General features: G+C 41.8%; 1 protein-coding gene and 1 long non-coding RNA gene across 6 annotated transcripts in view; both read right to left on the bottom strand.

Moving 5' to 3' along the window:
• The window catches only part of ELP4 (elongator acetyltransferase complex subunit 4), a 269,273-nt gene that overhangs the window by 212,286 nt on the left and 31,168 nt on the right, over positions 1-25,819 (bottom strand). The window lies entirely within an intron of this gene.
• LOC120403905 lies at positions 8,394-10,113 on the bottom strand. The gene is made up of 3 exons (XR_005597792.1): positions 9,907-10,113; positions 9,660-9,715; positions 8,394-8,470 (listed from the first exon to the last, which is right to left on the bottom strand). It is a non-coding gene; the product is annotated as an uncharacterized LOC120403905 (long non-coding RNA).

The raw sequence follows: 25,819 nt of genomic DNA, 5'->3' as shown, positions 1-25,819 counted from the left end.
AGACCACTTGCAGCCATAGCCACCAGCGTAAAGACTCAAGAATGGGAGGGGGAAGGGTAACTATCCTGTCCAGTGGGTCTCGGCTGGGTCTGTACACTTGAGTCAACTACGCCTGGAGGGGTCTGAGATGTAGTCTGGCGTGCCGGACCAGGTATATGTATGCCACCATATTCCCCAGCAGCTTCATACAGTTTCTGGCCATTGTGGGGAACTGGCAGAGGTTCTTGATAACATCCTTGAGGGCTTGGAAGCGTGGCTCAGGCAGGGATGCCCTGGCTTGTGCAGAGTCCAAGAGAGTTCCTATGAACTCTATTCTCGGTGTAAGGACCAACATGGATTTGGGCACGTTTAATCCGAGGTCCAGCCTGAGGAATGTGGCGCAGGACAGGGCCACATGCACCTCCGCTTGTGCTTGCGACTTGGCCTTGATGAGCCAGTCATCCAGGTACAGGAATAGTTGTACCTGACATTTGTGGATGAAGGCTGCCACGACTGCCATGTACTTCATGAACACCCTGGGGGCTGTAGAGAGCCCAAACGGGAGCACCATGAACTAGCAGTGCTGGCCGCTGGTCTGTGGGCTGGGATTATGGAGATATGGAAGTACGTGTCCTACATTTCAAGGGCAGCGTACCAGTCCCCCAGATACGGGGAAGGAATGATAGAGGCTAAGGAGACCATGCAAAACCTGGCTTTCCTGATGAATGCATTGAGGTTTCGCAGATCCAGAATAGGTGACAGTCCACCCTTGGCCTTGGGGATAAGGAAATATCTGGAGTAAAATCTCTTTCTCCATAACTCCTGAGGAACCTCCTCTATCACCCCCAGAGTAATTGCATCTCCTAGAGAAGGAGGTGCTTATGAGAAGGGTCCCTGAAGAGGGACGGGAAAGGTGGGTGGGAAGGCAGAAGGCAACTGAACTGGATAGAATATCTGTTGTGATCTGTGACCAAGCATGGTAGAAGTAAGATAGCCGGTTCACAAAGGAAGGGTAAGGATCCGGATTGAGTTCTGGTGCTCCGTCCTTGGGTGCACCGTCAAAAGTTAGGTTTCAGCCCCAGGGGCTGTTTGGAGGAGCCCTGGCCTTGGCCTGAGGATGACTGCGACTGGTGCCTCCTATTATTCCTGCCCCTTCTCCTGGCTGCCTCCTGCCTCCGGGTCTAGAGTAGAAGCGGGAGGGGGACTAGGGTTTGAAGGGCTTCCTCAGGGGTGTAGGAATGTGGATCCCTAGGGACTTCAATGTCGGTCGCCCTTGAGTCTTTGAGACTGTACTAGTGGGAGTCCGTGTTCTCAGCAAACAAGCCTGCACAGTCAAAGGGCAGGTCCTGAATGATGTTCTGGACCTCAGGGGATATGCCCAAAACCTGTAACCCAGGCACTCCATCTCATGGTGATTGCTGTGGCCATGGTCCGAGCCACAGAATCACCTGAGTTTAGGATGGCCTGGAGGGAGGTCCTTGACACCACCTTGCCCTCCTCAAGAAGCGCTGCAAATTCTAGGCGTGAGTCTGATGGGAGCAATTCCTGGAACTTAACTAGCGCTGTCCAGGAATTGAAGGTGTAGTGGCTGAGCACCGCTTGCTGATTAGCAACACGAAGCTGGAGCCCCCCCGATCAAGTAGACTTTATGGCCGAAAAGGTCCAGCTTCTTAGCATCCCGTGACTTTGGGACAGGACCCAGTTGACCTTACTGATCTTTGTGGTTCGCCACATCTACCACTAATATTCCAGGCTGAGGGTGGGTAAAAAGGTGTTCGTACCCTTTCTGCAGCATAAAATACCTCCTTTCCACCCCTTTGGCTGTGGGCGGTATGGAAGCTGGGGTCTGTCATAGCACCTCTGTGATGTTTTCTTTGGTCTTGATAAGGAGCAAGGCTACCCCAGAAGGACCCTCCATGTCAAGAATGTCCACCATTCTGTCACCTCAGGCTGCAGGTGTAAGTTTTGGGCCATCCTTCTTAAGAAGGTCCTGGTACACCCTATTGTCCATCGCAGGGAATGTGGTGGTGGAGGTCCCAGCCACTGCCTCATCCGGCGAAGAGGATGATGAGGCCTGTGGGACTATAACTACAACTTTCAAGAACTATTTACAACACACTAGAAGGTAACCACTAGGTAGGCACTTGCGAAGCAAGAGACTGAAGAAAGCTCCAATGTCCGTCAGTGGTGGCAAGAAGGAACTGAGCAGGCAGTGGGTCATCAGTGTCCTATATATAGCGCCATGAGGGCACTACTCCAGGGGGCTCTACAGCCGACCTGACAGGTACCACTAGAGAAAAAACCTTCTGATGATCGTATATGCAGTGTGCGCAGACACCTATTGGAATGGACATGAGCAAGCACTCAAAGAAGAACTCTCATTTCTTTTTCTTAGTTAATAAATCCTTAGTTTATTATATGATTGGCTACCAGCATTGTCTTTGGCATAAGATCTAAGATACAAATTGATCTGGGCTCTGTGACTGGTCTCTTGGGACAGGGAGAAACTTGATTATTTTGTGATTGTTGATGTAAGTGACCATTTATCACTAAGTCCAGTTTGCCTGGGTGGCAAGATAGATTGTAGTGCCTAAGGATACTGTCTGTGACTCCATGGTAAGACTTACAGTGAACCAGGAGTTCACACTGTTTACTGGGGTGGTGAAATCTAATTATAGAACATACCACCAATTTGGGGTGTCTACCCTGCTTTTTGACAGTATGCCTGAGATTGGCACTTACAATTGTGAACCACTCCAGACAGTGTGACAGCACTGTATTCAGATTTCACCATTATGACTAAGACAGTCAATATAATACAATAAATAATAAATAGGCTACATGAAAGAGCCCTGTAATAATGAATGATCCCCTGTGATAAATATAAAAACTGCTATTAGCCTTTGTGAAATTATATGCAACTGCATTTGTATCAAAAGAGTAGGTTAAGATTAAAATTTTCAAAAGCATCTAAAGTGATTTAGGAGCCTACATCTAATTTTCAAAAGTGACTTAGGCACTTAGGAATTTGACTTTCAATGAGATTTAGGCATGTGCGTGCTTAAGATACTGTTGAAAACTGGGACTTAGATTCTTTTTAAAATTTTACCCTAGGAGTTTTAATGGTTCTGTATCCATTGTCTTAAAAGATGCTAATGCAATATAGCTTAGAAAGTATGAAAAACAAATTGATTCCTTAGCTCTAATTTTTCTTTTTTAGGGATATAAGTACAAAGTGTACCAAATTGCATAAGTACTTTCATACTTTAATCATTAACAAACTAGAAACAAGAAAAATAAAGAAATTTTCACTGTGATCTAGGCTATGAAAAATAATAATTCCAGGACATAGTTACACTCCCATATTGTTTTCTTTCTATGCAAAGAACATCCTTCAATGCCAATTATATTTTCACACAATGGATCTCAATTTCAATTGTGTCCTTTTTTCATATGCCATACCACCAGACTAAACATATAAGCAAGATAGAGAAGAGTCACTGAGATACATAGCTTATTGCAAAATATGAATAAATTCTTTATAGTTTGTTTAATTTAAATTGTTTTTAATACAGAAATGTTTCTTAGATTCTTAGACTACATGCAATAGTATTTCTTAGACTGTACTGATGTGATCTTGCTGCCTCCTGGCAGTGGGCGTGACATAGTTACACACTTATTTTGCATGTTTAAATGGTTGGTATGCATTCCCCTGCATACATATTTAAATGACATACATCTCTGCACATGAAGGGTTAGCAGCAGACATTTGTGCCAGACTCTTGTTCTGCCAAGATTCAGTCTTCCTGCAAAACATGTATATTTTGTTTTATGTGTTTACATTCCTTGTTCTCATGCATTCTCGAAACAAGAGATAGGTTGGGTAAAAGGGGTGGTTATAATTTATTCATGTACTACAATCTCAAATGAGCATATCATGAGCTAATTTCTCACATATAATTTATTCCATATTTTTACTGAATAAACAACGGGAAGCTGTCTATATGCAGCTCAGTGGTCTGATTTCTTTTTCTTTCTTTCTTTCTCTTTCTTTCTTTGGTCTGTAGATTATTACCCTCACACACATTTTAAAATGGGAGGATACAAACAAAAAACAAAACAAAAAGTTGGTTGTGGAGGGAACTTATCTCAGAGTTTCTTTTGTGAATCAATCTGATTATTTGGTAACAAACTCTCATACAATTGACACACTAAATTAAAGTAATTTACTTTAAGTTAGAATTTTTATTTTTCTCCATCTCTTGTCCACATTCTAAGAGTTTCTCCCTTTCCTCTTGGATTTTTGATTCACCACAAAAAATCTAAGAGAGCCAGGTCTCCTATCTCCCACTCTCATGCTATAGGCATAACTAGACAGTAACATGAAGGAAGAATGAAATCACAGAGCAGAAGCAATGCTTCAGACACTGATTTTACAGTGAAGCCAATCAAGTATATCGCCAGAACATCAGTTTATGGCTTTTCTGGGGGGGCAATGCTGTACCCAGTTTGGGGAGGTCTCTACTATTTGTCCCTATCTACCATGCTTTCTAGGATCACAAGCTGGTTATTGATACTTGCCTTTTAACTACACAAGTCTTCCGGTTGCGAACTGTTTTTGGGGTGGGGCCTCTTTCTGAAAATTAGGATTAGAGACAGGACAAATATGATCTAAACCATTTTAAAAATAGACCAAGATTATAAAATTTACAGACCCATTTTAAATTGCCAATAGTTACATTTTCACTAAAGCAAAAGCACTCTCTAGCAGTCTTATAATGTTGAGAAATAAACACTAGAACTAACATTACATAATATAGTGTAACAGGTTACCGTTAAGGCTAAGTGTTAGTATGTGGAAGAAACAACTAGGAAATCTGTTCTGGATAGGATAGAACAGCCAGACTGAGGTGCAGAATAAAACATAAAAACAAGAAAGTAGAGACCTATTGGGCACAGATATGGTATATGTTGACTGTATTTGGTAGACACATGGATACAAAAACTTAATCCCACAACCAGAGCTGCCCAGAATCAGATCTGCCAACAAAATAAAAACCGTCAGAGGCAGAATAGCATTGAAGGGATATGTGGTCTAATTTGGATTTATAAGGTAAAGCTACACCTGTTATTGAGTGATAGTATGTGCTTTTATCAAAACAGAGTTCAGAGCAGTCCTAGGAATTAGGTATTATTATTAGTATTATTATATTAACTAGGTTAAAAAAGACTGCCACATTTGTGCAATTAATTGAATAGAATATAGTCCTATTGGCAATTCATTTCACATATTGCTATAAAGAAAGGAAGAGATGACTAAGAAAGGTAGATACTTCCACTTGTATTGAATGATATTTGTATACCTGTAGTTTGTTGGGTTTACTTTTATTATGAATGAAAATAAAATCTAAAATCCTGGACAGAACTGAACACCTGATTTTAATTTCTCACGGTAATTTTTTGGGCAATACAAACTTCTGATATAAAATGTAACAGGCAACGGAAGGCCTGCCTATGTACTTTGGAAATCAGTGTAAGTAACACAATGACCATTATTTTGTATCAGCACTCCAAGGAGGACACAAACATTCTTTCTGAGGGAAACCAGAGGCTTGGACAGATTTTGTTTTCTTTTGATACAAATTAATTGCAAAAGTTCTGTAAACAGATTCAGTGTATTTTCTGTCCAAACATTAGCAAAAGTCTGGGATAATTGAATTGCCTTTTGGCTACCCACTTTAATGACTTTCCACTTACTAATAACACCGCCACAGCCACCCTTAATTTCTGTATAAATAGGCACTTTACAAACTAGAATCTATTCCTTCTTGAAGAACTTGTGCAACTCCCAATAGCATCAGAGCTCACATCAGCTCATATACTGAGTGAGAACAGACTACAAAGAATAAGAACTGTACGCACATAAACCTAGATTATCCCACTTTAAGGCTATGAATTTAAATGTTTAATTATACAACCAAGAAACGCAAAAGTTAAGGCTCAAAGTGAAACCTTAACACCTTTCCCTGGTTTATACACATCACAATAGGTTTGTTATTTATCTAATTGGATGCTACTTTACCAAACACACAATTTTTCCTACAACTTTAGATACACATGCATAGCCACTGCAATATATTTTTTCAATTATTTCATATTTACACTAGCTTCATCACCAGAATAATCTAATACATATTTGATTTAAATGTTACGTAATAACAATTTATATGTGCATTTCATTATTACAAAGTATGTATTAAATTAGGGAATTTATTTCCTCTAACAAAAGGTATACCTCTATAATTATTTATTATTGCAGTGTATCACAAGCTTTATCTCATGAAACATACATGGGGCTTGATTTTGCTCCCACTGAAGTCAGTCAGTGTAACATCTCCTATTGACAAGAATAGAGCAAAACCTGAGCATTTGAAATTATATTAATGCTAGTGTATTTTTATGTTTTCTTGTCTTTTATGTAGGAGTTACACTAGCCTGTACTTTTAATGGGAAATATTGCAAACAACCTTAAAGTTAAAATATCATTATAGTCTCTTTAAACACAATCATGTTTTCTTTACAACAAAACCTGTACACAGATTGTTGTAATTATATTTCTAACTTCACAAAAACAAGAATACTGTAAAATGAATTTTACCATACGTTCATATTAAAAATGTTGAATTTTCAGCTTAAACAGAGATAATGCATTTATGGTAGGTGTGTCAGCAAAGCACTAAATAATTTTAGCTTAAAATTTCATATATCACTTCTGACAGAGAACAAGCATAGAAATTTTAAGCCCAAACATGAAGCTTTCTGACAGGAGTAACTGAACACAGGGAATTAATGAAAGTTTTGAAGTAGCTGTAACTATAATGGTGGGCCAAAAGAACACACACTACAACTATACCAGCATATCACATATGTATGCATCCACAAAGCCATATGTTACTTCCAAATTTTAAACATAAAATATTTCCTAATTAATAAAAGATATCACCATGGGATTCCACTATATTTCATCTTTCAGGTACTATCCACATGCTGATTACTACAATTACCTATTTACAAATTCAGATACCAACAGTAAAAATGAAGGTCAAATTACACCTCTACTTCAATATAATGCTGTCCTTGGGAGCCAAAAAATCTTACCGCATTATAGGTGAAACCGCCTTATATCGAACTGGCTTTGATCCACTGGACTGCGCAGCCCCGCCCACCTGGAGCACCGCTTTACCACATTATATCTGAATTACTGTTATATCGGGATAGAGGTTATAGTACTTAAGCAGGCTTCTTATTTTCCATCAAATATCTTTTGGAAAATTCTACTGAAACTGTGTTGATACCACTACACACATTTTTATTTTTATTTTCTAGTATTATAAAGTTATTTCCTGATTAAAAAAAACAAAAAACACAAAAATGATGACATTTTTCCCAATTAAGAGTTACTGGTACACAAGAACTCAGAATATTTTTAGATGGCAAATACATTTTAAAAATCAGTTTTCATTCACCTTTTAGATCCAAAATTAAAATTATCTTTCCAGGTGTCTTTTTGGCACATTAATTAAAAAGTCCTAAAATCTTTCAGGTAACACCTGCACAACTTTTGTGTAATAGTCATCATTATGTCAATTTAAAAAAAAATACGGTAACTCCTAGGCACTGATCAAAAACAGGCCATCTGTTTTTTCAACAGATCATAATTAGTATAAATCCTATCTAAGCATTCACTTAACTCCCTAAGCTTGCCATTGTTTTAGATCTTACCACTGACATAAGCAGGGACACACCTGTTGCTATCACCTCAAACTGTAACATCACTAGTCAACCACTGTGACATTTGCAAGGATGAAATTTCAAGAAAGGAGATTCTATTTCCTATCATTCACTTTTAACATAGACAAAAAGATGGCATTAACCTTTTGGTAAGTCCATTGAGAATGTTTCTCCTCTAGTAAATACTAGAAACACTAATCTTTCTTATGCACACTTCTGGTTTGTCACAATTAACTAATGATAAATAAAGCCTTTTCTTTTTTTCTAGAAAGGGACATTTATCGTTATATACTGCTCTAAGATAAATGTAGGCTTAAGTGGTGCATAGGACACTACCCAGGCCCTTTGCTTTCCATGTTTTTCAGGTAGAGCCTTTATTTCCACCTACACTAATACTAGAGGGGGAACGGTTAAGGGAGATTAAATGCCCTCAAGAGGCAATAATGAGGAAGGAGCTACTTCAGTATATTCTCCTCAGGTGGAAGGTGTATTAAAATAATTCCTGTGCCACAGACTAAGAGAGAGCCAATCATTATTCATACATGGGGCTATGTGGAAGGTGTGGAGATTATCACAGACCTCAGATGTGGAGAAATATCCTGGTCCAGGGTGATCAGATCTGGATGGACCTTCAGTATGACATAATCAGCCAGCATCTTCAACAGTATCAAAAGCCATGTTTGTCTCCAGTAGTAGCAGGCTAGTAAGATCATGGAAATTTTGAAAGTGGTCAGGACCTTTGCAACCAGAGGGGATGTTTAGGAATACTTTCATCCTCAGTATTCTGGCAAAAGCACTAGAAAGATATCCCACAGGTGGAAGACTACTGATTTTTTTTTTTAACAGGCAGTTGTGCACAGATCTCTCGCTGGTGTGACCTACTCAAGAAAGCTCTGATTCACTACATTGGCTAATAGCAGAAGTCCACTACCCAATGCCTGTGGAGGCTGGGAGCTGCGGGGAACCCCCATGGGCAGCAGGGATTTCTGAGGAGCTGCCGGAACCATGCTGCCTGGGAGCTCTGAGGTCCCATCAGGAGCTGAGGGATCCCCCTTGCTGCCCGTGGCAGCCTGGAGCTGTGAGGTACCCTCACTGCCTCAGAGCTCAGAGACCCCACTGCCGTGGATGGTGCGGGTACCCTGGAGCTTCCAGCCGCCTGACTTCTGTGACCTCCATGATAAAATTGTAGCATTACTTATAGCCCATCTTAAACCTCATTTGGGGTAGGGGGTTGGTAAGATCCCAGCAATGGGCTGGATATGGGACCTGGATGGAAAAGAGTGATGGGTTGGTGGAAGCCCCCAACTAGATATTGAAATGATCCTGGAGTTACCTGAACTGTTCAGTTTTCTGCCGGGTAGTCCCTGACATCTAATAATCAAGTTGAGGCCTGACTGAAACCATATCAAGTGTCTCTTGACCTTCTTTCAGTATAGCTAGACAATTCCTCCAAAGCAAGTTTAGTGCTCTTGCTTTCACACCTCATGTAAAAGTTTAGCTTAGAGCCTCTGTTTGATAGGAGAAAGTTTGTAAGACAGACCCAATAAACTATGTATATAGATACAGTCTTTTGTCTCAGTCTTTGTGAGACTAGCTTGCCTTGATACTTCCAACAGTTAGATCCTCTAAAGCACTTTTTGGGAAAAATGTTTGAGAACTGCTGGGTAGTATGTCTAGAGCACTGCATCCAGGATTAGACTACATATGACAACATTTATGAGTACATTTCATAGCTATGGTGACCAGATGTCCCGTTTTTAAAGGGACAGTCCCGTTTTTTGGGACTTATTCTTATATAGGTGCCTATTACCTCCCACCCTGTCCCATTTTTTCACAGTTGCTATCTGGTCAATTCAGACCTGAGCCACTGATGATAGGCTCTGAGTTACCTGTTATAGTAGTGATGTCTGTCTACAAGGGACAATGGATCCACCCAGGAACACTTCTTAAAAATGTGAAACAGAGAGGTTAAAAAAAAAAAAGTGCATGGAAAGAGTAAAGCAGGTCATGTATACAAAAATAATTTGTGGAAGGGACAAGTGAAAAAGGAACAAAGACCCCCCCCCCCAATCAGAAAAAGCAAGCATCAGCAGTTGAACTGGCCACAGGTTGCAAATAGAGAGTTTTTACACTGACCCTGCTCAGGAAGGAACTGGTGACTACAGCTGCAGGTGATGTGTACATTCCACCACAAAGTCTGATGTAGGAGGCACCCTTGTAAAAGCAACACTGTAGTGCTTTGAGTTCAGATGGTTCATGCTCCTGCACACAGCCCAGGCCAGGAACACAAAAGCCACGCTTGAGCAAAACTATGTAATCAGTTTTTCTGAGATTCAGTACTATTTCAAAAACAAAATTATTTTCCAATAGCTTTATTAAATTGTTAAAAATGTTTTGCAAATCATTCCACTTCCTCACATCAAAAGCATCTGAAATTATAAACTCTGCTGTCATGGTAGTATGCCAGAATTATTTTTTCAGGATTAATTAAAAAATTGAGTCAGGATTATGACAGTGTTTAAACTGTACTAAGCAAATATGTTTATGGCTCATCTGATAGAAACCACAATCCAAGAACAATACAAGATTAATAAAATATTTACCTCCAGAAATATCATTTAGAGCTTGGAAATAATCATGTTTGCTATTAAAACTAAATTGGTGCTTTTGCAAGGCTCATTGCTTAATTAAAAGTATTTAGCTCCTCCATAGCACAGCTTTGAAAAGATCTGGGACTTTTTAATTTTGTGGCATCAGGATGTAATGTCTCCTGACAACTGTTATATTCTCCCTTGCTAGAAGAAACAGCATATGAGGGTCAGATCTTCATTGACAAAGAGTGCTTCCAGCTATGGTATACTTGGTGCTGGTATATAGAGAACAGAGCAAGTGGCAATGTGCAAGTGAATAAAATAAAATAAAATTCAACAAAACAAAACAAGCTGGAGTAGCCGTACCTGAGGACCACTAAAGCACAACTCCTCTCCCTGTAGAATGCAAATATAAAAGGTGGATAATTGCTAAAGTTAATAAGATCAATTTATTGTGGTTTGTATAAAAAAAAAATCACAAAAACAAGAACTAGAAACAAATCCAGTTTTCTGACATACTTGTCAATATACAGTGTAATTAAAGTAATTTGATTTCCTAAAACCCAAAACTAATGAAAGTTTTATCACAACTAGGATTAAACATTTTATTAATACAATTTTCATTTCTATAGTAAAAATGCATATAATCCAAATTATTAATAATCCATGTCTTTATGTGTTTGCTGCTACATTACTTTGCTTGCTTTGTTTTGGCAGATGCACTACGCAAAATCAGATTCTAACAGTTTGACCTCTCTCACTTCTTATGTTCTCCAGGGCATAATGAAACTCAAGATACAATCCCACAGCAGTTAATGAAGCTTAACCTCACACCCTCTTAATTACCAATGCATTACACCAACTATAGACATCATACTTCTCTCTAAGCTATTTTACAATGCTACAGAAGTACTACTGTGCTATTATTTAGCACCATAATCCAGGCTATATGTGAAATCCCTCTTAAATAAAATCCTTTGAACCTTTCAGGTTTTGATAACTGCATAATTAACACTAAAGAATCTTAAACATTATCCTATTTATTGATACATAAATAGTTGTTCAAAACAGCCATATTTTTAAGTGTATTTTTCAAAGCAGTTATTGCCACAGGTGTGATTATGGAATGTTTGAAAGAAAAGAAAACAAAAAAACTAAAGGAGTATGACTCACTGTTTATCTCCATTTGCAGTGATATTTAAGCAGTTTTAAATCCACACAAATATAAGTGCTTCTTCATTATGTTAATTTTTAGCATTTAAAGGATACCAGTTGGTCAGTCAGGAAGGGTAAATACTTTTTTTTTTTAATAATGTATTACATAATTGTTATTTTAACCAAGAAAAACTGAAGAGGATTCCATTTCTTTTGGAAACACTTTTGAAGACAAGTACTATTGTTCACGAATACAAGTGACTGGACACAAAATTTATTTCCGCCAATGCCCCACACCCATACAATAGTTCATTTCCATCTCCAGGTGAGACTTAGTTCCTTTCATATTCTTTTCTGGACATTTATAGTAGAGAATGGATGCCAACTGAAGTTAAAGCTGAATCGGAGGGCAAACAAATCCTCCCTTTCATGTATTCAAAAAAAGATAACTAAATGGAAGCTTGCCAGGGACTACAGATGGATCATGTGACCAGAGATTTTCTCATTTTGAAAAGTGCTTTCTCTACTATACATATGAGCATACATATGCAAAGTCTATGGGTTAAGAGTCATGTATCTCTCTTTTTCATGAGTTCCTGTCACCATAACTCTTTCCAGCAACATGTAAACTAGGAATACATAGAGGAGGTTAGATAATCTCTTTTTTCTTTCTCTGAATTAGTTCAGGAAAATCTCAACAGGACAAGATGAATAAAATAAAAAGAACACCACAATAGCAGTAACAAGGAAAGCCTGATTGAAAAAGCTGAAGGTGTCAGAGGCCCAAATCCTGAAAAATGTTACGTACATGCTAAGTTTTCAGGATGTCAGTATCCCCAGTGGCTTCCATGGGATTATTCATAGTCTTAAACAGGTGTTTAAGTCTTTCAGGATCAGAGCAATACACAAAATATTTTTCCTTATTTCCTTCATCATTGCTAAAATGATAATGTACACAGTATAAATAATCACTTCAAGCAAGCATACGATCAGTAGTATTTACTTTACTGTCACAAGCCATATAATACCTAATTCATCAGAACAGCATGGCAGCTCAGCTTTTCACTATTTTGATCATTGCATGTAGGATTTTCCTCACTTACTGTTCCTTTTTGCCATTTGTTTGGCTTCTCTTTATTCCAAATAAATATTGCCCCTCTGCTTGAATAGTATTGCTGGCCTGATTAGCATTACCTTTGGTTAATCCACTTATTTTTCTTTAAAAACTAGACAAGAACTGAATCACAGACTCCAAGGACTATTGTGATCATCACTATGATGACTTTGCTGTAAAGAAAGTTATTAGACCAGCGGTTCTCAAACTGTGGGTCGGGACACCGAAGTGGGTCACAATACCGTTTTAATGGGGTCACCAGGGCTGGCTTAGACTTCCTGGGGCCCGAAGCTGAAGCCCTAGCCCCAGCACCTGGGGCCGAGGCTGAAGTCCAAGGGCTTCAGCCCTGGGCAGCAGGGCTCAGGTTACAGGCCCCCTGCCTCGGGCTGAAGTCCTTGGGCTTTGGCCCCTCCATCCAGGGCGGCAGGGCTCAGGAAGGCTCAGGCTTCGGTCCTCGAGTAATTTTGTTGTCAGAAGGGGGTCGCAGTGCAATGAAGTTTGAGAACCCCTGGATTAGATTTAAATCATCTGAAATTAGTGCACATGCTATTTGGTAAAACTGCTGCAAGATGAACAATGTTGATCTAAACAGATTTTTGAAAAACTTACCCACAGAGACATTTTGAGGTAAATGAGTAGCAGGAATTATATTGCATCAATTGAACATGACAATTCTGAAAAGTTTGATTTTAAAATACAACTTGGTAATGCTTCTACATGTAAGACGGAAACAAAATGCTGAACTAAATCTCTGTTGTTTCTATAATTTGGTCTTTTAGTTTATTTTTTAGTGTATGTTTGGTAATCATGTGTAATATTATGCGCCCAGCAATTATGTAAGTGATTGAATATTTTCAGATATGACATTATAGATTTTTATATTCTAAATCAAAAACAAAGATCTAAAGAAAAGAAAACCCACTAAGCACGCAAGCAATGAACAGCAGTCAGGAAAAAGATGGTTACTCACCTTTGTAACTGTTGTTCTTCGAGATGTGTTGCTCATATTCATTCCAATTAGGTGTGCACGCGCTGCGTGCACGATCGTCCGAAGATTTTTACCCTAGCAACACTCAGTGGGTTGGCCGAGGCTCTCCCTGGAATGGCGCCCTTATGGCGCCGGATATATGTCCCTGCTGACCCAATGCCCCCTCAGTTCCTTCTTGCCAGCTACTCTGACAGAGGGGAAGGAGGGCGGGTTTGGAATGGATATGAGCAACCACATCTCGAAGAACAACAGTTACAAAGGTGAGTAACTGTCTTTTCTTCTTCGAGTGCTTGCTCATATCAATTCCAATTAGGTGACTCCCAAGCCTTACCTAGGCGGTGGGGTCGGAGTGAGACATCGCTGAACCAAAAACAGCATCACCCCTGGACTGCTGCATTATTGCATAGTGGGAGGCGAAGGTATGAAGTGATGACCAAGTTGCTGCCCTACAGATCTCCTGTATGGGCACATGAGCCAGGAAGGTGGAGGATGAAGCCTGAGCCCGAGTTGAGTGGGCAGTAAAGTGCATAGTTGAGGCTCCAGCCAAGTCATAGCACGCTCGGATACATGATGTAATCCGGGACGAGATACGCTGCATGGAGACTGGGAGACCCTTCATCCAGTTTGCCACCACCACAAACTGCTGGGACGTCTTTCTGAAGGTCTTGTTTGCTTGATGTAAAAGGCCAGGGCCCTGCGAACGTCTAGGGAGTGCAGCTGTTGTTCCCAACGAGAAGCATGCGGCTTCGGATAAAAGATCAGAAGGAAGATGTCTTGGTTGACATGGAAGGCAGACACCACCTTAGGAAGGAAGGCGGGGTGTGGTCACAGCTGTACCTTGTCCTTATGAAACACTGTATACGGTGGGTCCGACGTGAGGGCTCCAAGCTCCAACATGCATCTCGCCAAGGTGATAGCGACAAGGAAAGCTGTTTTCCAGGAAAGGTACAGGAGTGAGCACAAGTGGCCATTGGCTCGAACGGGGCTCCCATGAGTCTGGAAAGGATCAGGCTGAGGTCCCACGTAGGGGCCGGATGCCGAATGTGTGGGTACAGACATTCCAATCCCTTGAGAAACCTGCTGACCATAGGATTGGAGAAGACCGAGTGCCCATTTTCGCCTGGGTGGAAGGCCGAAATCACTGCTAGGTGCACTCTGATGGATGAAACTGCTAGGCCCTGCTGTTTCAAGGAGAGGAATTGGTGTGGTCACTGACAGGTCGAGGAGTGTGGTATACCAATGCTGCCTGGGCCACACCGGGGCAATTAGTATTAAGCGGGCCTTGCCCCTTTGCAATTTGAGAAGGACCTTGTGGATTAATGGGAATGGAGGAAAGGCGTAAAACAGATGGTCCTTCCATGGTATCAGGAAGGCGTTCAACAGGGAGCCCGGGGAGCGCCCCTGGAGAGAGCAGAACACCTGGCACTTCCGATTCTCGCAAGAGGCGAGGAGGTCGACGTGGGGAAATCCCCACTTCCGGAAAACAGAACAGATAACATCCAGGCGAATTGACTCGGGAGCTGGGAAGGATCTGCTGAGGCGATCTGCCAAGGTGCTCTAGACTCCTGGGAGAAACAACGCAACTAGGTGGATCAAGTGGCCTATACAGAAATCCCAGAATTTGATGGCCTCCCGACAGAGGGGGGACAATCGCGCCCCCCCTTGCTTGTTGATATAAAACATGGCCGTTGTGTTGTCCGTGAGGACTGAGACACAACGGCCCTGCAGGTGCTCGCGGAAAGCCTGACATGCCAGGTGAACGTGCTCAGTTCCCGTACGTTAATGTGCATGGTTCTCTCTTGAGAGGACCAAAGGCCCTGTGTATGAAGGTTCATAAGGTGAGCGCCCCAGCCCAGAGATGATGCATCCATGGTCAGGACCAGGGAGGGCTGTGGTGCATGGAATGGCACTCCCCCACATACTAAGTTGGGGTTCAGCCACCAAGCCAGGGAGGATAAGACCTCCGGCGGTACTGTGAGCACTGTGTCCAAATCGTGCCGGCCTGGATGGTAGACAGATGCGAGCCAGGCCTGGAGTGGACGGAGGCGTAGTCGGGCATGTTTGGTCACGAAGGTGCATGACGCCATGTGGCCCAGAAGACCGAGACACATGTGAGCTGTGGAGGTCGGGAAGTTCTGGAGGCTGAGGATAATAGCCGCCATGGCCTGGAAGCGGGCTTGTGGGAGGCACGCATGGGAGAGATTTGAATGCAGGACTGCTCCGATGAAGTCTATTCTTTGGGTCGGCTGCAAAGTGGACTTTTCAGCATTAAGCAGCAGACCTGGCTGTCCGAACAGCCTCATGGTGAACGGAACGTGAGATTGTACCTGGAGCTCAGAGCGACCCTGAATGAGCCAGCTGTCGAGGTACGGAAACACTTGGAGGGAGACAGCTACGACGGCCATGCACTTCGTAAAGACCCTTGGTGCTGTGGACAGGCCGAAGGGAAGCACAGTAAATTGAAAGTGCTGTTGGTTGACCACAAAGTGGAGGAAACGCCTGTGTAGCGGGTAAATCGCTATGTGGAAGTACGCTTCCTTCATGTCAAGGGCAGCGTACCAGTCTCCAGGGAAGGAATAATGGTCCCCAGGGAAACCATACGGAACTTCAACTTTACCATGAATTTGTCGAGTCCGCGCAGGTCCAGAATGGGCCGTAGCCCCCCCCTTTGCCTTGAGAATTAGGAAGTAATGAGAGTAAAACCCTCTGCCCCTTAGTTCTCTTGGAACCTCTTCTATTGCTCCAATAGAATACAGGAGTGACTGTACCTCCTGCAGAAGGGGTTGCTCGTGAGAAGAGTCCCTGAAGAGGGATGGGGAGGAAGGGTGGGAAGGGGGAAACGAAACAAATTGCTTTCCATCGTGCGTAGGACCCAGCGGTCTGCTGTTATGCAGGACCATGCAGGGAGGAAATTGGAGAGGCGGTTGGAGAAAGGTGGGAAAGGATCCTGTGAGGAGACTGGTGCTCCGCCCTTGGGCGCAACTTCAAAAGTTTTGCTTGGGCCCCACCGATGGTTTGGGGAGGGGGGGTCAGGATTCTGGAGAAGTCCTGTCTGGGCTGAGAGTTAGGGTAGGGTAGGGTAGGTGGTTGCAGTTGGGGCTGGAAAGGTCTACGCTGCATCACAGGGGTATGCATGCCCAGTGAGCGCATGATGGCCCGGTTATCCTTTAGACTCTGAAGTCTAGAGTCAGTCTTGTCCGAGATAACCCCTGGACATCGAAGGGCAGGTCCTGAATCATTTGCTGCAGCTCCGGCAGAAGACCGGACACCTGCAGCCACGAGATGCAGCGCATGGCTACGCCGGAGGCTAGAGTCCTTGTCGCTGAGTCTGCTGCATCTATCAAAGCCTGCAAGGTGGTCCTGGCTACTTTCTTGTCCTCCTCTAGCAAGGCCCTGAACACCTCCTTGGACTCCTGAGGAACTAGTTCCTTGAACTTCCCCATGGAGTTCCAGGTGTTGTAATTATAACGGCTCAAGAGAGCCTGCTGGTTAGCCACCTGAAGTTGTAGACCGCCAGTGGAGTATACCTTGCGGACGAATAAATCCAGGCGCCTAGCGTCCTTGGATTTAGGGGCAGGCGTTTGTTGACCATGCCTTTCCCTTTCATTGATGGACTGTACAACCAAGGAGCATGGTTGGAGGTGAATGTACAAGTATTCATACTCTTTGGAGGGAACTAAGTATTTCCTCTCAACCCACTTGGCAGTGGGAGAGATAGACGCCAGCGACTGATAGATCATATTAGCATTAGCCTGGATAGTCCAGATGAACGGCAAGGCTATGCGTGTGGGGGCATCAGCAGACAAGATGTCCGCCACTGGATCCTCTAGCTCCACCACCTCCTCCACCTGGAGGTTCAGGTTTTGTGCCACCCTACGCAGCAAGTCTTGGTGTGCATGGAGGTCTATAGGTGGTGGGCCAGAGGAGGTCGTGCCTGCAACTGCCTCATCAGGCGATGAAGAGGACAGCCCCGGGACTAATGGTTCCTGGGGTAAGTCTTGCTGGGGCAGGTCCGGCTGTCCCAGGTTCTCCATACTAGGAGCATGTGCCTGAATTGGTTGCAGGGCAGCAGACTCCGCATTCCCGGGGGGAGCAGCTAACCGTGGCCTCCGGGACTCGGGTTTCAGAATGAGCTGAACAAGAAGCCCTGGAGGGGACGCCTTGGGCCTGGTGGTATGCCCAAGGGGTCCAGAAGGACTACTGCAGTGGTCCCTGAGCAGGATTCTGTCCCTCGTCCTGCCATTGACTGTCTCCTTCCACGTCCTGGTCATGGGCGGGGTAGCCACTCTCCACCTGTGATGACCTCGAGTTAGGGCAGGAAGGCCAAGGTGGGGCTGAATGGTTATGCTGTGTTAAAGGTAATAATTGGAGATATACCAATCTCCTAGAACTGGAAGGGACTTTGAAAGGTCATTGAGTCCAGCCCCCTGCCTTCACTAGCAGGACCAATTTTTTTGCCCCAGATCCCTAAGTGGCCCCCTCAAGGATTGAACTCACAACCCTGGGTTTAGCAGGCCAATGCTCAAACCACTGAGCTATCCCGCACTATCCCACATCGATGGACCGCATCGTAAGGATGAAGATTGGCGCCAAGACCTGGATTGGTACCCGACGATCATAGCAGCACCGGGAGGGAGATCTGGATACCGATGAAGACCTGCGGGTGGAACGGCGCCAGGACCTACTCCGTGGAGGTCGATGCCATGATTGGTGCCGGGAGCTTGACCGGTACCGATTGTACCGGGAAAGAGATCTTCTCGACGTGGAACGGTGGCGGGATGATGATCGGTGACGGGACTGCGAGCAGTGCTGTGCACCGGACCAGCATCTAGAGCGGGAATGCGATCTGGAGCGGTGCAGAGACATCCCAATCTGCGATGGGGGATGCATGATAGCGGGCTTCCCTATCAATGGGACAGACTGCACCGCAGTGCTGGAGGCTGCGGCAGCCCCGACTCAGTGAGGGCAATTAAGTCGGAGGCCTTAGAGAAGGTCTCCGGGGTAGACAGCAGACCAAGCTTGACTATGGTGCGCACCGGGGAAGCTCATATGCACCAGACTCAACGGCGTTTGCAGCGCCGGAATCGACGGTGCTGAAGTTGGAGCCTTCGCAGGGTGGTCCAGTACAGGACGTTGCTCCAAGGGGGGCACAGGCGGTGCCTGCAACTGGGCAGAAGCAGCAGGTTGCTTGTGCTGCTTCTTTGACCCCGGCGATAGCAAGTGGCGCTGGGCCGGTCGCTGTGCCAGAGACGTCCGGTGCCGGGTCTTTCCGGTGCCGGCGGTGTGCTTCGGGCCGACGGTGCTGGGTCTCTGCTCGGGCCCGAGGGCACCGGGCTAAGTGCTGCTTCCATGAGGAGCTGCCTCAAACGAAAGCCCCACTCCTTTTTTTGTCCGCGTCCTGAATGCCTTACAGATGTGGCACTTATCTATTTGATGGGATTGCCCCAGGCACTTCAGGCATGAGTCATGGGGGGTCTCCCGTAGGCATCGGCTTCAGACAGGCAGAGCAGGGCTTGAAACCCGGAGACGCAGGCATAAGCACGGGTACCAGGAAGGAGGGAGGGGAGAAACCCCCTTTTCTCCAACAACTATATACACTATCTACACAATTTACTATTAACTACAACTATACTACAAAACTAACTAGAGAAAAACGAGTAAAGAGCTAGGGAAGTGGATATCAGCTATGCTGAGCTCCACAGTTCCAACGACCGTCATGGGCGGTAAGAAGGAACTGAGGGGGCGCTGGGTCGGCAGGGACATATATCCGGCACCATAAGGGCGCCACTCCAGCCAACCCACTGAGTGTTGCTACGGTAAAAATCTTCCAACGATCGTGCCCGCGGCATGCGCACACCTAATTGGGATTGATATGAGCAAGCACTCGAAAAAGAACCTGGAGTTTAGATTTAAACATTTGTTCTCTTAGGTTCCTGCAAATCTTTTCACGTTTAGAGACTGAATCAACTCTGAACTCTTCCTGCATGATCCTTGTTTAAAAATGGCCTCAACACTATTTTCTCTGAGAGAAACAAACAAAGAACCTTTTCCCCATTATAAACATGCTCTTTCACACTCATGCCTTCCCTGTTTCAAGTTTTATCTTGAATTATAATTGTAGGAAGACTTGATATAGACATTCTTTCACCAAATATACACAAAAAAGAAAACAAGGAAGAGCTCTAACAAAGAAATAAGATCCCACACAATTAGCTTTTAAATTTGGAGGCACATGCGCTAATGCCAGCTTCTCAAAGTTGTAGAAAGCTGAAATTTAAATCTAAAATTAAATATTTAATTCTTCTTCATTTCTGATGACACTACCAAGTGGCTATCTTTTCTTCAGAAAGAGAAACAGAAGGTGGAAGAAGACTTCAATAAGAAAATGAAGAATACAAGCTTCACCTTCTAATAGTAGAACCTGGAATTAGATTTCTATATATGTGATAAATATAATTGCTCACTATTGGCACTCAGGCCCAAACAGCATTTGGGACCTTCATCTTCACTTCTTCAGCAGCATGTTGTCATAGTTTTATGTAGTACTGTTATGCCAGTGAAACCTTGTGTATTTGGCTGAGATGCACAGTTTAAGTCAGGAAAGTTTCAGAAGTAATACTCTTTAAAGATGTGAATGTGGAAGTTTAGTTAGGGAAGAGGAACTGGCATAATCAAAAGAGATGGCAGAACCTTTCCTATAAACTGATATTAAGCAGGAACTTTGGAGATGTATCAGCTAGTTCACTTTGATAAACTCATGCAATTTGAAAAGTACAGTCATCAAAAGTGTGATAATCAGAATGCAAACCTGCTTGTACACATTTTCCAATGATTCTATGTCTTCTTTGATGTGCACCAAATAACTAAAAATGCCATCTTCTGAAGTAAACATGTATCCTTATGTTCACAAAGAATTCCTCTGCAGTAGCAAACATTGCAGACCACTGTATTAAATTAGGACATCTGCATCTCAAAAGGTTAATTTGGAAGTTTTAGGCACCAGTCAGATTACTCTTCCCAGATTTGTCACTCCTCCTTTGAATGAAAAGCTTTATCTACTGGCTTGTCTACAAGAGGAAATTTACTGGTATTGTTATAATGCCATAGTTTTATCTATGTAACTCCTTGTGTGGACACTTAAGAATTTTTTTTTCTGATTTAGCATATGTCACTTTCGAAGTATAAACTAAAAGGCACTCATTCTGGAATAAGACTACCCATATGGGGAGTTATTCTGGTATAATCATAGTGGTACAGTTATCCCAATAAATTTCCACATGAAGACAAACCCTATCTATGAAATCTCCAATATCAGCTTAAGAGCACTCTTTTTGTTAAATGAACACCAAGCCCACGTAATAAAGAGTTTTCAGATTTTTGCCCACTTCATTTCCTAGCCTGGATAAAACACTTACTTTGCTTCAATTAAGGAAGATAAACAGTACTTCCATATAGTAACTGTGGGTGTAATTTGCAGCTTTTGAAGACATACCTATGTTAGCTTGTGCTCTAACCAGCTTGCAACAAAACAGAAGTGAGGACACAACACCCGCCCCCCTCCACATCACCTTCACCTCTATTTTTAGCTAACTATAACAAAGAGTGTGGGTAGGCCTACATGATCCACAAATCATGCCCGTGGCTGCAGCATAGACGTAAAGATGCTCTCAAGCACATGAGCTCTGTAGGTACTCTTAAGAGATTCTCATCCAAACTGGGGAATAGGAGGAATGTAGTGAACCCAAAGCAGATTAGATATTTTTGAAACGACCAGGCAATGGAGATATGAAAATAGTTACCTTTGTTATTTGTGTGTGTTGCTGAACCTGCAAATCTGGGAGAGGGGGCAAAGGTTGCTTTAAGACCACCTTTTAGTTCCTTGTTCCCTGGGGCTGCCAGGAGTCACTTCCATCCCCAGCCTCACTTGAGCAGATGTAGGGCTGTCCTAATTCAGTTGACTGCAGTGGCCTCCAAAGGGCAATTCAAGGAGTGGGGGGAAGGGAGCACTGGATTAGGGACTGGTTTCATAGAGTCAATTACAACAGATTTACATTGCTTTGGGATTCTCCAGTTAATCTGGATTATTTTTCTCTTCAGCTATTTGAATACTGATAACATCTTATGGTGGTGTGTTCTATTTCCTCTTATTTTATGTCTAAAAACCCCTGATATTGACTGCTAAAATAATTTCACACATAAGTGTCCTCATGCTGGTTTCTAATCATTTACAAAAGGGGTATAGAAATGTAATTTGAGTTGATAATCACTAATTTCCTAACCAGATAGCCATTAAAATATTACTGTATACTGTTGCATACAAAGGAAGAACAGTGTTTTTATTTTATAGGTAAAATTCCCATCAAGATAAATTACACAAAATTAAAAAACCTGTAAACTTATTCAGTGTTAGGGGGGAATGTGAGGTGGGATCCAGGAGTTAATTGAGTTTCATAATTATAGAAATTAGATATTGGAAAAAATCCCTTATGCCATCCAGTCCTCCTCCCTTTCAGTGTAGATGGCTCTTTGTAGCATAGCCTCAGGCCAAGATTTTCAAAAGTAAGGATCCTGATTTTCAGAAAGCGCTGGACTCCGTCCCTCTTAAAATTAGACTCCTTTGAAGGATCTCATATTGGAAACCTAAAATCATTAGGCACTTTTGATAATGTTGGCTTTAGTGCTTTCTCCAGTCTAATTTTAAATAGCTAAAATGAGAGGCCTTTCACCACTTCCATACAGCGACTCTTCTTTACAGTCTAATCTTTTATTCACCACTTTAATTCATTTTATTTATTTGTATTGTCATTCAATCTAAAGCTTTCTTAAGCTGTTTAGGCACAATTTTATAGGTATTTTTAGACTATTTGAAATAATTTTACTTCCTTGTTAATACCTTAATACTCCTTTCTTTTAATCTCTTTTTAGAATCAGTGCTTCTCCATTCTTGAGGCTCTTTCATGAATTCTCTTTATATTTAAAGACATGTTCTGATAACGAAATGTGTGAGAGAAAGAGCAAGATTGGAGTGGAGTGGAGCTTCTTAAGTGAAGAGACGAAGTAATCTGGGTGAAAATGGAACAGCACAGTGATACAAGTCCTTTGGTGGCAGAGAAGACAAAGAAAGCAAGAATAGAAAGAAGCATCCTGAACCAGAGCATCTTCTTAAGGATACACCTGGCAGAGCAGAAAAAAATGTGATCATGTGGGTATCTCCAGTGGTGGAAAAAATGTAAACATATACAAATCATGCATCTTTGGGCGTTTTAGGTGAGGAGGAAAAAAAAAAGTAAAAGGTTAACAGAAAACCAGGGAGTGACAGAGAATTGTAGAAAAGCAAATGTGACAACAGATTTCAAAAAAGGAAATCAGAGACTCTGGTGACTCAAACCTAGCCACAATTCACAGTAAAACAACAGAATAAATATGTAACGAAACAAAGTCATTCAACACCAAAAGACTAACCTAATCATAAGCAAAAAACTGGGAACAAACTATGAGGGTTTTTGTTTGTTTTTTAAATATAAAATAGCAATACACGTAGCTGAAAGGACTGCAACAAATGCAGTATCTGGATTTTAGTGCTGCATTTGATACAGTGATACAAAATCATACTTACAAAATAAACATCAATTAGCTCAAATACAGTGTCAAATAGATTAAAAGTCAAGGACTGCAAACAGTAACTGGAAATGTTTTAAGTTGAGGTGGAGGGGTGTCTAGCTGAGGGAAGACAGCAAATCAGACAAATGTGAAGTATGACAAGACAGCAAAAGGCAGATGAAATTTTGTGCTCTGTATGTAAAGACAGCAAACCACAAAACTCCGAGATTATATTCCTTCTCCATGAGACCACAATCCAAATACAGCATTAAATTCTAGCAACTCAATGATAGAAATTAACAAACCAGAAGACGTTCTAAGAACAAAAAAAAATTAAGGGAATTTTTAAAAGTTAAATTCACATAGCTTGGCAATGACTAAGAAGTGATGTATAAATCTACAAATACGTAAAAAAGAAAAGAGTAATTACTTACTATGGAGTTGTACCAGTGGATTTTACTAGTATAAAGGAACAACATTAAAGAAAAAGTAGAGTAAATATTAGGAAAAGCTTTATAACAGTGAGAGCTACTAGATTATAGAATTATTCTAAAAAGGAATGCAGTGAAGACCACATGACTTGGGACATTTAGAACAAAGTGACATGGGCTAGAAAATGTATGGCAGAAAAAAATCTGACAGATGCAGGCACTAGATAAGTGTGTAAGATATAAACAACTTTAAGTATATCTGATACAGTTTTGTAAAAGTTAATTCTTAATTTAATTTTATACCAAATTTTATTCTCCTTTTTTAGCGACTGTCCTATTGCTTCAATTGAAAAAGTACTCAAGCAAATGGATTTTCACCTATGCTATTATTCAGAGATTACCAAATTACAAGCTTTATGAGTTTTTCAAAAGAGTATGATTTAATCAATAAGGAACTGACATTGTTTGGGCTATTTTTATACAGAGAGGGGTTTGTTTTATTTAATTTTTGGTGCATTTTGTTTTTTGCACTTTATTATACACATTAAATGTATTTAGGAAAAGGATGGTGGGGGAAGACAGGGAGGAATAAGCTAAAAGGAAAGGAGAGGGAGGTAAGAGCGGAGGGGAAGGGAAGGAAAAGAAAGGAAGGAAGGATGGATAGAAGCATTAAGGACAAGTGAATCTAGGCTGAAGAGAAGTGACTGTGAGATGGTGGGAAGGGGCTGGAGCATGTACCCAGTTGGCACATGAGAAGAACAATGATAGTAGAACTGTAGAAAACATAGCTGGATGACATCATGTGTGTCCAAATATGCTTGCCGCTGAAAATACTTCTGCAGTAGTGTCTCTGGTTGGCTTTACCATGTAATTTCTTTCTTTTGTCCATATGGTGAGGGGGCAAATATGGGATCCTAATATCTCTATCATGAGCAGTAGGAAAGGGTTGTCTCCCCTGCACAGTTCTGGGTTTGAAGGTCATTGTGGGGAAGGGGTAGCCCACAGCTGGGTCTCATCTTTCTCTTTCCCCACTATGTGATGAAGTATTTTGCTGAAACGGCCTCAGCAGCTGATCCTGCTGGCTTGAATCTATAACCCCCAAGTTGGCTCCATCCATTGACGTATATTTTGAACAGTGGTTTCCTTTTAAAGTCTGTCCTCCTGCCATGCACACACGCTATACAGACTGGAGTAATAAACTGACTGGATTTTTATAATGTGGCACTCACAGTGAAAAGAAGAGAATAGGTCTAAGAAACAAAATAAAACATTTTATTGTATATTTCTTTTTTTGTCAGGGTTACATATAAAAACCTTTATTTTAATTTCAAGCCTAACTTTACTCATTTTTCAGCAACAAATTTTATTAAACATATTAAAATGTAAAATGGCAATTTCACATTCCCACTCTAATCAAGTTCAACAAAGGTTTGGCTCAGTCTTTTATTTTATGATTTCTTACATAATGGAAGTGAAGTATACCATAATAAATCTTCTAACACAAACTCCTAACACTTTGTACATTTTTACTTATCGTGGAGATTTGTCTTTTAGATAAGTATACTGACTGAACAGAAATGCTCTGAAATGTTTAAAATATCCTGTTAAAAACATCATGTATATTGTTCTATAGGATTTTCTACAGGGGTGTAATTTTTTAGTGTTACATCTTAATGCTGACTTCCTGAAGGAGCTTTGACTACAATAGGCATGAATATGTTTTGAAAGGATGATGGATAAATTGCTGGGTGGTAATATAACATATCTTAGGCAGCTGATGGGGCTTTTTTTCTTCTACTTGTCTTTTAGTTATACACAGTTTTAAGATAATTATGGTCTATAAGATTGTCTTTTCCCCTTTCTAGTACCAGCAATATTTGTCTTGGTTACAGGTTCCAGAAACACCCAATCATACATCATAAAATTAATGCAGGACAATTATAGCATTTAACATTGCACTGTATGTACAAACCGTCAATGTCCTTGTTTTGGTCAATCATTTTCTGGATTAGCTGCCGGTGACAGGTTTTTAAGATGCAATAGTTTATTGAAATATTAGTTAAACTATAGCATGCTGCACTCATTGCCAGAATTTTACCTAAAGAAAACTAACAGTTTATATAACTCATGGTTTAAGAAAAATAAAATCTTTGTCTTTCCACTGACTGCA

Source organism: Mauremys reevesii, linkage group 4 (assembly GCF_016161935.1).
Source record: "Mauremys reevesii isolate NIE-2019 linkage group 4, ASM1616193v1, whole genome shotgun sequence".
NCBI lineage: Eukaryota > Metazoa > Chordata > Testudines > Geoemydidae > Mauremys > Mauremys reevesii.
This window is presented reverse-complemented; position numbering and strand designations above follow the sequence as displayed.